This window comes from Garra rufa, chromosome 5 (genome assembly GCF_049309525.1).
Source record: "Garra rufa chromosome 5, GarRuf1.0, whole genome shotgun sequence".
NCBI lineage: Eukaryota > Metazoa > Chordata > Actinopteri > Cypriniformes > Cyprinidae > Garra > Garra rufa.
In genome coordinates, this window is record NC_133365.1 from 49,489,793 (window position 1) to 49,503,286 (window position 13,494).

General features: G+C 33.6%; 1 pseudogene; it reads right to left on the reverse strand.

Annotated features, from left to right (window-relative positions):
• Nucleotides 1-4,109: 4,109 nt before the first annotated feature.
• On the reverse strand, nt 4,110-10,306 carry LOC141334886 (uncharacterized; annotated as a pseudogene).
• Nucleotides 10,307-13,494: the final 3,188 nt, after the last annotated feature.

Here is a 13,494-nt window from a genome sequence, read left to right on the forward strand (position 1 = left end):
ATATTTATCAGCACGACTCCTTTCAATATTGATAATAATTTTAAGTTTTAGTCTTTTTTGTGTTATTAGTTATTAATTAGTCTTATTTTTTCATTTTTTCATGTTCATTTTTATTAATTTATTTTAGTTTAGTTTTTAATTAAAAATTTAATTTGACTAGTTTTGTGATTTTATTTGTATTTTTTCACTTGTTATTAATTTTATTAATTTCTATTTATTAATTTTAGTTTGGTTTTACTTTAATAGTGTAATTTTATTCATTTTTGTTTCATTTGTATTAAAAAAAATGTTGAATTTTATTTTGAATTTTATTTATCTTAAATTTTAGCAATTTTGTTGCATTTTGTTTTTGTCAATATAGTATTTATTCATTTTTATTTACTTTAATTCTGTTGGCAACTAGATAAACTAAAATAAGTCAAAGTATTTCTGTTAACATTTATTTTATTTCAAGTTTCCATTTTTTTATTATTACCAATTTATTTTTATTTATTTTTATCTTTCATGGTTTAAGTTTTATGATAAGAACTGTTAATTTATTTTATTTATTTATTATAAAATATTTCCATTTTAAGTAAATGCTGTTCTTTATATTTCCACCTTTTCTATTATTACTATATCAAAAAAACCTTTAAAAAGTATTAATCAGCGAAAAACAATTAAAAAAATTTGTGTTATTCGTTTTTAATTACTTTTATTTTTTTATTTTATGAATTTCTTTTAATTGCTTTTACTTCTGTTTTTTCATTTGTATTTTTTCTTTTGTTATTCATTTTATTAATTCTATTTATTAGTTTTAATTTGGTTGTTTCTTTTGTATTCAGTATTTTTTTTTTTTTTTTACTTATTTTTATTTATTAGCTTTAGTTTAGCTTTCTTTTTAATTGTAGTTAATTTTACCATTTATAATATTTATTTTTATTCATTTTTAAGTTTTTTATACATTTTATTTTATTTCTGTTAACATTTATTTTATTTCAAGACTTTTGTATTATTACTAATTAGTTTTTTTATTTAGCTTTACGTACTTTTACGATAATAAACATTTATTTATTTTAATTTATTGTATTAATATATTACAAAATATTTCAAAAAGTAAATGCTGTTCTTGAATTTTTAACTTTAACTTTAATTATTTTATTTTTGCTATTAGTTTTTTTTTAATTAGTTTTAATTTTTGTTAATTCGATTAATTTCATTCATTAGTTTTATTTATTAGTTTTAGTTTAGTATTCTCTATTATTTTAGTTAATTTTCTTAGTATTATCATTATTTAATTTTAAATGCAATAATCAGCACAAAAAATATTAATCAGCATGACTGTATTCAACATAAAAATAACAATAATGTGAAATGTTTCTTTAGCAGCAAATCAGCATATTAGAATGATTTCTGAAGAATTTTGTGACATAGAAGCCTGGAGTAATGGTGAAAAAAATTCAGCTTTGAATCACAGGAATATATGACATTGTAATATATATTAAAATAGAAAGTAGTTATTTTAAATTGTAATAACTTTTTACAATATTACTGCTTTTACTGTATTTTTTTTAAATCAAATAAATACTGCCTCGTTGAGCATAACAAACTATGTAGTTGCATATCCATACAACTCAAATGCAGCTATAATCAGGAACAACTAACAAAGTAACACGAAGGACAGGATGCAGTCTGATTAAAAGACAGTAATTTAATTATAATGGACATAAATGCATTAAGCACCTAATAGTGTTTAAAATATAGTGGTAATGTGAGTAGACACACCTGTTTAGACTCCACACGGCTGCAAATTTTCATCATTTTTGAATCTAGGTGGACACAAATAACAGAAAAATAACATAAAAGATGAGGAGAGTATCTCACAACTGAACTGAAAAACTATTTGGGACAAGGGGCCAATTATCATTGGCGGCCTTTTGAGCCAAGTAAATTACTTACCACACCTGAGGTGGTTGGAGTCGCATTTTATGATCGATTTTAAACACATTTGACGGGTAACCTTTAATACTGCTGTTGTGTATTCTGTATTAGTTCATGCTAATTGGATTTTTGGCATTTGTAGCTGCTAAATGGTTCACTTACAGAGACCTCAGCAAGCATTCTCACGCTGATGTTAATTTAATAGTTTCTGCCTGCTGAAATTCACCTCATGAACCGCAATTGTGTCATGTTGAGCCTGCAGTCCTCACTCGCTCTCATTTAAAGGGACACATCACCAGCTGTCTTAAAGTTACAGCAATGCAAATAGCTTTTTTACTTCAGAGAGTCACTGAGTGGGGTTATTTTACTGTTGTTTTGGCCTGGGCTAACAGACTAATGGAAGCTTGTTTCTGCCACAAGATGGGGAAAAAAGTAATTGCAGCTTTTCATCCCAAAGTTATGATTTTTTTTTTTTTTTCTGAATTTACATCTCACAATTCTGACATGTTTGTAGATATAAACTGAGAATTGCAAGTAATAAACGGAGAAGAAATGTACAAGGGGAAAAGTCAAAATTGTGAGATTTAAACTCGGGAATAACAAAAAAAAAGTATATAATTCTGAATAGAATTTGATTAGAAAATAAACTTGCAATTCGGATAAATAAAGTTGAAATTCTGAAAAATAAACTTGCTATTTATATCTCACACTTTATTTGAGTTTATATCAAAATCAAATTACAATATATAAACTCACAATTCTGAGAAATAAACCCGCAATTTATATCTTGCAAGTTATATAAGTTTATATCTCTCAGTTCTGAAAAAAAGTCATAATTGCGTGGTACAAACTTGCAATTCTGAGAAATAATGTCAAATCTTTGAGATATAAACTCACAATTCTGAGAAATAAATTTCAAATTCAGAGAAATAAAATTGCAATTTAGAGAAATAAACTTGCAATTTAAAGAAATAAAATTTCAGTAAATTCTGAAAAATAAAGTCACAATTCTGGGAAATAAACTCGCAATTCATTTCTTGCAATTTATTTGAGTTTATATCTCAAAATTACGAGATATAAATTATGAGAAACAAATTTGAAATTCTGAGAAATAAAGTCACAATTCATTTCTTGCAATTTATTCGAGTTTATATCTCAAAATTACGAGATATAAATTATGAGAAACAAATTTGAAATTCTGAGAAATAAAGTCACAATTCTGAAAAATAAACTCACAATTCTGAGAAATAGACCAGCAGTTTCTATGAGTTTATATTTATATAGAAAAAGTCAGAATTGTGTGGTACAAACTTTCTGAAAAAATGATGTCAAAACTGTGAGATATAAACTCGCAATTCTGAGAAATAAAGCCACAATTCTGAGAAATAAATTTGCAATTCTGAGAAATAAATTTGCAATTCTGAGAAATAAAGTCACAATTCTGAAAAATAAATTTGCAATTCTGAGAAATAAAGCCACAATTCTGAGAAATAAAGTCACAATTCTGAGAAATAAAGTCACAATTCTGAAAAATAAATTTGCAATTCTGAGAAATAAAGCCACAATTCAGAGAAATAAATTTGCAATTCTGAGAAATATAGTCACAATTCTGAAAAATAAATTTGCAATTCTGAGAAATAAAGCACAATTCTGAAAAATAAATTAGCAATTCTGAGAAATAAAGCCACATTTCTGAAAAATAAATTTGCAATTCTGAGAAATAAAGCCACAATTCTGAGAAATAGATTTTGCAACTGTGAGACATAAATGTCTAATTCTGAAAAGAAGTGTCAAAATTGTAAGATGCAAACATACAATTGCTAGAAAGAAAAGTTAACGTTCACGTCAAAATATTCTCAAAACTCAATATTCAGATCCAGATACGAAAAAAAGTCAAAATTACAAGATATGAATGCAGAATTACAAGATGCAAAGTCAAAAATGCAAGAAAAAAAAGAGTTGGATGAAGGAACATCATCAACAGCTCAATCTGGCAAAGACTGAGCTCCTTGTCTTTCCTGCCACCCCAAGTCTACAACATGACTTCACAATCCAGTTAGGTTCATCAATTACCCCATCGACTTCAGCCAGAAATCTTGGTGTAATCTTTGCTGACCAATTGACTTTTAAAGACCACATAGCTAAAACTGCTCGATCCTGCAGGTTTGCATTGCACAACATGAGAAAGATCAGGTCCTTCCTAACAGAGCTGTGGCTTGGCGGTATGGGCTGTCCTTGATCCCCTTGCTGATTGCCTCGGCAATGGATTTAAGGACCTGATCGTGTCTCCACCGATACCGGCCCTCGCCTAGTGCCTTGGAGAAGCTGCTCAAGATGTGTTCTAGTGTCCCTGGCTTGGAACACAGCGGGCATGCAGGTGTTTCTACTCTGCCCCATGTGTACAGGTTAGATGGGCTGGGAAGAATGTCGTAGACCCCTTGGATCAAGAACCTGATTCTCTGGGGGTTCCACATCCAGATGTCCTTCCAGGTGACATTCCGCTCCATCGCCTGCTCCCACTTTATCCAGGCATCTTGCTGCCGCATGGCCACTGCTCTGCTGGTTCTCTCCTCCTCAACTGAAGCACGCACCTCCTCCTGCACCAGCCTCTGCCTCTCCCTCCCACTGGCCAAGTCGTACCGGGTTGCTGTTAGGCTCCCAAGTCCGGCTCTGCCTTGCGCTACTGTCCCAAGGATGGCCTTATGCTTCAGCCGAGTTTCAATTTGTTGGACTGCCTCTGCTGCCCTCCACTTCCTCCCTGTCCTGACAACAATCCCTGCCCCGGACACTTTCGCATTTCTGGATCCAGAATACTGCAGATGTTCCCGTGCCCGTGCCACAATGAACTCCTCCCTGACTGAGCCAAAAGGAAGTCTGAGCTTGTTGCTGCGTGGCAATCAAACACATCTACGTAGATAACTGCTCACCTTTGGCAGAGCATGCTGCACAACTCCTCGTCCAGGCCCTGGTCATTTCTAGACTGGACTACTGCAGTGCTCCTTTGGCTGGTCTTCCAGCATGTACAGTCGTGGCCAAAAGTTTTGGGAATTACATAAATATTGGAAATTGGAAAAGTTGAATTCACTCTTCATTCACTTTTCCTAGCGGAAAAAATCTTCCAAACTAAAATTGTAAACTGATTTACAGGGGAAAAAAATAACATGATATAAAAGTACATATTAAAAGCCATTTAATACCTTCACATCTGTCTGCTGTTGTTTAGTTCATTTAAGAGACTCACAAAATCTATTCAGCCAAATCAAACATTCCCTCCAGTCTTAGTGTTTAATATCTGAAGACTAATTAAGATACTAAAGAGCAGGGGTCTGATTATACATCAGGTACACCTAGAGCGCTTGGGGCTCTCTCTTCATGACGCAATCCAGCACTCAAAGCAGCATCAAAGCATATAGTGCTCCATATTTCTCCACAGTACACCAGTGAGAGCGGCTCAATGCTGAATACTTATGATTGCCAATTGTAGTCATTCAAAAACTATATGCAGTCGTTTACACTATACACTTCTCAAAAGAGATGCGAAATGTGAGCAGTTTGAAGCGCCTATTATGAACGAAAGCCACTTATTGTTGCTAAACGTACTGCATGAGAAGCTGAATGCTCGTACACACAAAAGAAAAGAATGGCTCAGAATAAAGCGCAACAGTATCTGACCATTTTTCACACATTGTTGGTTTCGGATCTATTTTTTCCTGTTCATTTTTTCCCAAAGACACTTCAGAAAATATACTACAATGAAACTGATGCCATGAAACCTTTCTGCCATTCAAAATTTGGGATCAGTAAGATTTATGTATTTTAATAGAGACTTATGCTAATCAAGGCTGTGTTTATTTAATTAAACATACAAAAAAAATAATATTGTGAAATATTATTTAAATTTCTAATATTGGTTTTCTGTTTTAATATACTTTAAAATATAATTTATTTCTGTGATGCAAAGCTGAATTTTCATCAGCCATTACTCCAGTCTTTATTCGAATATGCTGATTTATTATCAATGTTGAAAACAGCTGTGCTGCTTTATATTTTTTTGGAACCTGTGATAATTGTTTCAGGATTCTTTGATGAATAAAAAGTTAGAAAGAACAGTATTTATTCAAAATTTAAATCTTGTCTAACAATGTACGTCTTTGCTATCACGTTTTGTCCATTTAACACATCCTTGCTGTCAGTTACAGAAACATCTTCTGATGCACGACCTTGGACACATCATCAGTGTTGTTTCCTGGACTCACGGGGTGTTTCGGGTCTTACAACAGACACCCTCCTCCAGGCGACCCGACCGAGGCTGATCAGACCCCGGCCTGTGTCCAAGTGGCATGCTACCGCCCCCACTGTTCTCCTCTCTTCAACCAGAGCCATCTGGATGCTTTCTCCACTGCCTCCACATTGTTGCTTATAGCTCTTCTTCGTTTGGTGCCTGTTATGCCCAGTATACCATAAGCCTTGTTCAGGGTGTGGCTGGCAAATCCCAGACTGCCCACTTCCACTGGCATACACCTGGTCCTCCACCCATTTGTCCGACACTGCTCCACCAGCTCCTGATATTTTTCCCTCTTTCTCTCCTGAGCCTCCTCCATCCTCTCCTCCCAGGGCACTGTTAGCTCTAGCAAGATTAATTGTCTTGTGGCCTCAGAGACCAAGATAATGTCAGGTCTCAGTGTGGACTGAGTGATGTGTTGTGGAATCTTCAGTTGCCTCTCTAGGTCAACTGACATCACCCAGCCTCGGGCCGTGGAGAGCAACCCAGCAGAGCAGCTCTTTGATGTTTTCTCTGGCCTTTGTCCTTCCTTGATGAAGTGAATGGCCTTGGCTGTGGCTTGGCGGTATCGGCTGTCCTCGATCCCCTTGCTGATTGCCTCAGCAATGGATTTAAGGACCTGATCGTGTCTCCACCGATACCGGCCCTCGCCTAGTGCCTTGGAGAAGCTGCTCAAGATGTGTTCTAGTGTCCCTGGCTTGGAACACAGCGGGCATGCAGGTGTTTCTACTCTGCCCCATGTGTACAGGTTAGATGGGCTGGGAAGAATGTCGTAGACCCCTTGGATCAAGAACCTGATTCTCTGGGGGTTCCACATCCAGATGTCCTTCCAGGTGACATTCCGCTCCATCGCCTGCTCCCACTTTATCCAGGCACCTTGCTGCCACATGGCCACTGCTCTGCTGGTTCTCTCCTCCTCAACTGAAGCACGCACCTCCTCCTGCACCAGCCTCTGCCTCTCCCTCCCACTGGCCAAGTCGTACCGGGTTGCTGTTAGGCTCCCAAGTCCGGCTCTGCCTTGCGCTACTGTCCCAAGGATGGCCTTATGCTTCAGCCGAGTTTCAATTTGTTGGACTGCCTCTGCTGCCCTCCACTTCCTCCCTGTCCTGACAACAATCCCTGCCCCGGACACTTTCGCATCTCTGGATCCAGAATACTGCAGATGTTCCCGTGCCCGTGCCACAATGAACTCCTCCCTGACTGAGCCAAAAGGAAGTCTGAGTTTGTTGCTGCATGGCAATCAAACACATCTACGTAGATAGCTGCTCACCTTTGGCTCAAAACCTTCAACCACAGTCATGGGGACCTCATAGATGAGCAGGGGCCAGAGGAGTCTTGGTTGGATTCCATGTTGGTAGACCCAAGCCTTGAATCTTCCAGGGAGCCCTGATCTATCCACTGCTCTCAACCAGCCCTCTATGTCAGTGCTGGTTTCCCTAATGGAGTCTCTGTCATTGAGGCTACAGTTAAAGGCCTTCCCGAGGCTCTTTACTGGTTTCTCAGTGACTGATGGGATTTGATGTTGTCCCAGCCTGAAGCAGAACTCATCTGTGACTTTCCCCTTCTTTAGCACCAAGGATCTGGATTTTGTAGGTTTGAAGCTCATGCGTGCCCATGCCATGAGCCTCTCCAACCCTTGGAGGATCAATCTTGCTCCTGGTATCGCGGTTGTTGTCACTGTGAGATCGTCCATGAAGGCTCTGATGGGAGGTTGCATTACTCCGGACTCGCTGAGGGGGCCTCTGCACTCTGTCTCGGCTGCCTTGACCATCATGTTCATTGCCAGCGCAAAGAAGGTCACTGAGATGGTACAACCAGTGATTATGCCTACCTCAAGCTGAATAAAAGCATTTATTAATTTCAAAAAAGAAAGAAAGAAAAGAAGAAAAAATACTGACCCAATCATTTAAATGTTAGTGTATATTGTAATATGTATTTTTAATTGTATTATATTAATATTACAATTAAAAATACATATTATTATTATTAATAATAATATAATATAATATAATATAATATAATATAATATAATATAATATAATATATAATATTATATAATATAATACACTAGTTGTATATTGTTTTGAATTGTTGCATTATTTTGGTAACATTTGTATAATTTTTACCCTCATATTTATTGCCACATTCAACAGTTCTATTAATTTTATATTTGAGCAAAAAACACTGTATTAGATTATTTCAAATATTAATTTCTGTATAAATTAGACAAAATAAAACAAATACTACCATGTATAAAAACTTTTTAGTTTAAATATTACATAATGAGTATATCAGGGATATTATTACGGAGCCCCTAAGGGGACGTGGAGCAAAAATTAAATAAAGTTTAGTTTCGCGTGCTCACGTGAAACTATCGCGTGCGCACGTGAAACTTATAGTTTCGCGTGAGCACGTGAAAGTTTCACGTGAGCACATGAAACTAAACTTTAAAAAAAATTCTGTACATGAAGGTTTTCGCGTGAGCACATGAAAGTTTCAAGTGAGCACATGAAAGTTTCAAGTGAGCACATGAAACTAAACTTTAGATTTTTTTTACTCTGACGTCCCCTTAGGGGCTCCGTATATTATCTTTAACTAAAATGATAAAAAAAATCAATTACTTGAAAAATGTTAATTTAAAAAACAGAATTAGATAATGTTGTTAATATCATTAATACAGTTTACGATTATATATAAAACTAAATAACTGACAAAAATAAAATAAATACATATTTTAAAAAATCATATAAAAATTGTGAATAAAAAAAAGAAATAAAAATAACACACACACACACACACACACATGTTGGGTTTACATGTTTTATGGGGACATTCCATAGGCGTAATGGTTTTATACTGTACAAACCGTACTTTCTATCGCCCTACACCTACCCTACACCTAAACCTAGCCCTCACAGGAGATTGTGCATACTTTTACTTCATCAAAAAAACTCATTGTGCATGATTTATAAGCCTGTTTCCTCATGGGGACCTGAGAAATGTCCCCACAAGGTCAAAATCTACTGGTATTCCTATCCTTGTGGGGACATTTGGTCCCCACAACGTGATGAATACCAGGTACACACACACACACACACACACACACACACACACACACACACACACACACACACAAACAATTACAAAAACTTATCTATTTCCACTGAAGGAATATATACAGGTCAAAGACAAAAAAGGGTTTAAGCATAAACACAATAAGTGTAATCCTTTAAATTGTTTTTCCAACAAAAAAAGAAAACGTTTTCTGTTTAATTTAATTGCATTGTTGTTTTTGATTTTCTGAGCAAAAAATAAATATCATACATTTTTCCCCAAATTTACAAAAGACACCCACTAAAATGTCAGTATAACAATCTTGTCAGGCATTTTTACAATAAAAATCAATTTATGACATTGAAAAGACAAATTACTTTCACCCCAAATACTAATTAGTCTTCATTTTTGGAATTGGAATTCATTTTTCAGTAAGAATTTGTTCTCATTTAAAACACAATACAATTTAATATGCTCTCTATTCTTTTTTATATTTTAATATGTACAAGTCAGAATAAGCATGTTGTTTGAATTTTTACATAAATATTGGGTTACATTGAATGACAATGTAACATTATTTCAACCAAATTTCAACATTTTATTCTCCAAAAACTTATTTGAAACCTTAAAAGTAGACACTTTACTTACATTTAATGTGCTTTCTATGGACATAAAATCACTTTTGTACATTTCTTTTGATGTGGACATCTTAACATCTTTGAGCCATATTCAGAACTCTGTTTTTTTATACATAATCATTTAATGGAAAAAAACAATAATAAAGTATGGAGGTTCTTAATATCTCAAGAAACAAATTACGAGCACTGACTTGGTTTTCTAAATGGACGTATGCTCTGTGCAATGTGAAAGTTTACTTTTTCTTGACTGAAACAACATTTGATTGAGGTGTCAAGCTTTTATTCCAGTGCTTGAGGCGAACTCTTTGAACGCAAAGCAGATCAGAAGTTTCTTTTCTACGGGATCCACAAGAAAAGGGCTTTTGCGGTGGGCCGTGGGGGGTTTTGGAGGGTCACAAAGAGGGAGGGGCATTTCTCGCACAGAGCCAAAATACCTCAGAGATGCTTAAGATGATATCATCAATCGCCGCCCCCCACGGACACCCTAAAGGTCCTCCAAAAACGCTGGCCTTTTACATTGATTCAAGGCCGGTGTCTGTAAACCAGCCCATATTCTTATCAGTTTATAAAACTGGCCACAGATCAAATCACAGCAGCCAAAGTCTGGATAAAAAGGTTGAATACAGGGACGGAAAGTTTAAAGCAGAAACAATCTTTCAACTAGCGGTGAATCAATGCAATATGCTTTTCAAGATTGATTCTCATAGTCAGCTTTATTTCTCAACTGCGTTCTTATTGTGTTGCATCTGTCATATGTTTATTTAACTGTGAGGAGAGATGGATGAATGGATGCTCTGTTTGGTAATTGTAAGCAGCATCTGCAGCAAGCTGAATGAAATAGAAGAAAATAAGTCACAATAAATTACACTTACTACATTTTCAGCAAGAAGTGCCGGAAAGGGTAAATCTCACAATAACCGCAGGTCACATTGCACCTAGAAATAGAAAGGAAAGAAAATGGAAATTCAGCAAAAATAAAGGTTTTTATGATTTTTTGGATTGTTTTCATAACATTGTAATACATTTACCCTCTTTTTCATTGCTGCATTCAACAGTTCTACAGCCAAAATATATAAATATACAATAAAATACTGCTTAAAATACATTTATTTCATACTGTTTAGTTAAAATCTATTAACATTTCCTGACATTTCGCTCTAGACTTACTGATATAAAATGTATAGTTAAACTTTATTTGGAGTACTACTAGTGCACAATGCACATTTTTTAATATTAGGCCTACAATGTTTTTTAATATCAGTATTGCTAAGGATTGTATGATCTTTGAATAAAAAGGTCTTCCAATGCAAGATATTTAAAGCATACCTGAAGCATACTTGCAATAGTTCCACTTCAGCACAATCAAATACACTTAAGTATATCTTTAGTTAGACTTCAGCACTACATCCACACAAAATAAAGTGCATTAAGCACAATATTATGTTCCAGTTTGGCAGACTTTATACTAAAAGTATACTAAAAATACAACATAAATATCTGTAAATGTATTTGTAGTATATTTAGCACAAAAGAGATGTATTTCAAATATATTTTAGGGGAAATTATTTCAGATATTTATTTCTGCATAAATTAGACACAATAAAAAAAAATACACATGAATAAATACTTTTCAGTTTAAATATTATATAATGAGAATATAACGAGGATACTAGGCATATCTTTACCTAAAATAATGATTAAAAAAACAATTACAATTAAAATGTAAAAAATAAAATAAAATAAAAATTATATATAAGATGTTCACATCAAAAGAAATTGGAAAATGTATGATATTTATTTTATTTTTTTGCTCAGAAAAAACTAAACCAATTCAAAAATGCAATATTTTTTAACAATATTAACATAAACTTAACATAAAAATAGTACATCAGTGATACTAAAATAACACGTACACTACCAGTCAGATTTTAAATGTTTTTTAAAGAAGTCTCTTTTGCTCACCAAGTCTGCATTTATTTGATCCAAAGTACAGCAAAAAACAGTAGTAATTTTTGAAATATTTTGACTATTTAAATAACAGTTTTTTTATGTAAGTTATTCTTGTGTTTATAGTATATATTTTGACATTTTTAGTATTAATCTCTAATTATAGAAAATAATACTTTTATTTAGCAATTATGCTTTAAATTAATTAATCAAAACCAATGATAAAGACATGTTACAAAAGATTTCTATTTCAGATAAACTTTCTATTCAAAGAAATAATTCTACTCAGCTGTTTTTGACATAATAATGATAAATGTCTTTGAGCAGCAAATCAGAACGGTTTCTGAAGGATCATGTGCCTGGAGTACTGATGCTAAAAAAATCAGCTTTGAAATCACAGGAATAAATTACATTTTAAAATATATTCAAATAGAAAGCAGTTATTTTAAAAAGTACAAATATTTCAGTATTTTACTGTTTTTGCTGTACTTTGGATCAAATAAATACAGACTTGCTCAGCAAAAGAGACTTCTTTAAAAAACATTAAAAATCTTACTTTTCAAAAACTTTTGACTGGTAGTGTACATATAAAACGGGGAATGTCACATTATAAAAATCCACAGCAATAGGCTTTATTTTCTTTAAGAAAATATGCTATTTTTTAAAGTTCTTTTGATTTTTAGTGAAATACGACCCAGACATGTTTTGTGAAATTCATCTGCAAAGCACCTTAGAGTCCACTAATAAGCACACTCAGAAAACTTCAAAGGCACGTCGTACCGAATTGGATAATCATTCTGTGCCTGCTGGGGTGAAATTAGCTTAGTACTCGTGTTTGGAGTCAAATAATTGTTGCATACGTGTGGAAATGATCTTTTTATTCACACCGTTTTTATATGGAGTAGCTCTGAGAGACGGGCGGCGGTGACTGGAGCTGCGACCTCCAGCTGTTTCAATTTACTCTCTCTTTTATAGTTTTAATTATCTTCTCTTTTCTACTTGAACGTAAACATGCAGAACTAATAGAAGTTATTGGTGCATATAGTTCTCCTGATATTCACAATGACAGTTTTGTCAAGGGAGCAAAAACAACAAGTTGCACAACGTCTAGGCTGTCGAATATGCCAGTGAATTGTGTTTGTCACAAAGACATGCACACAAGAAATGTCAAATGTCAAAATATATACTACACACACACACACACACACACACACACACACACACACACTTAGTTGGTATGGTCTTATTGTGCAGAATTTACTTTATTTAATAATCCAAAAATATATTTATATTATATAATATTATAATTAAATGATATGAAATATGTTTGTTTATTTATTTATTTAAATTCAATATGAACTAAAATAAAATATATCAATCAACTGCAAACACCCACTAATTATTTTACAAATAAATTAAAATTAATCCAGAAATTCAATATATACTGTTGTACATTTTTTACACCTGTTATTCCATATATTTGTTGTTAAATATATTATATTATAGTATATTACAATTATTTCACAATCATTTGCCGATTGTCAACACAATCAACTGGAAACACCCACAAATGATTTACCAATAAATCAAAGGCATCCATACATTTCTCAAAATGAATATCATTTTATATGAAAATCAAATTATAAAAAAAAA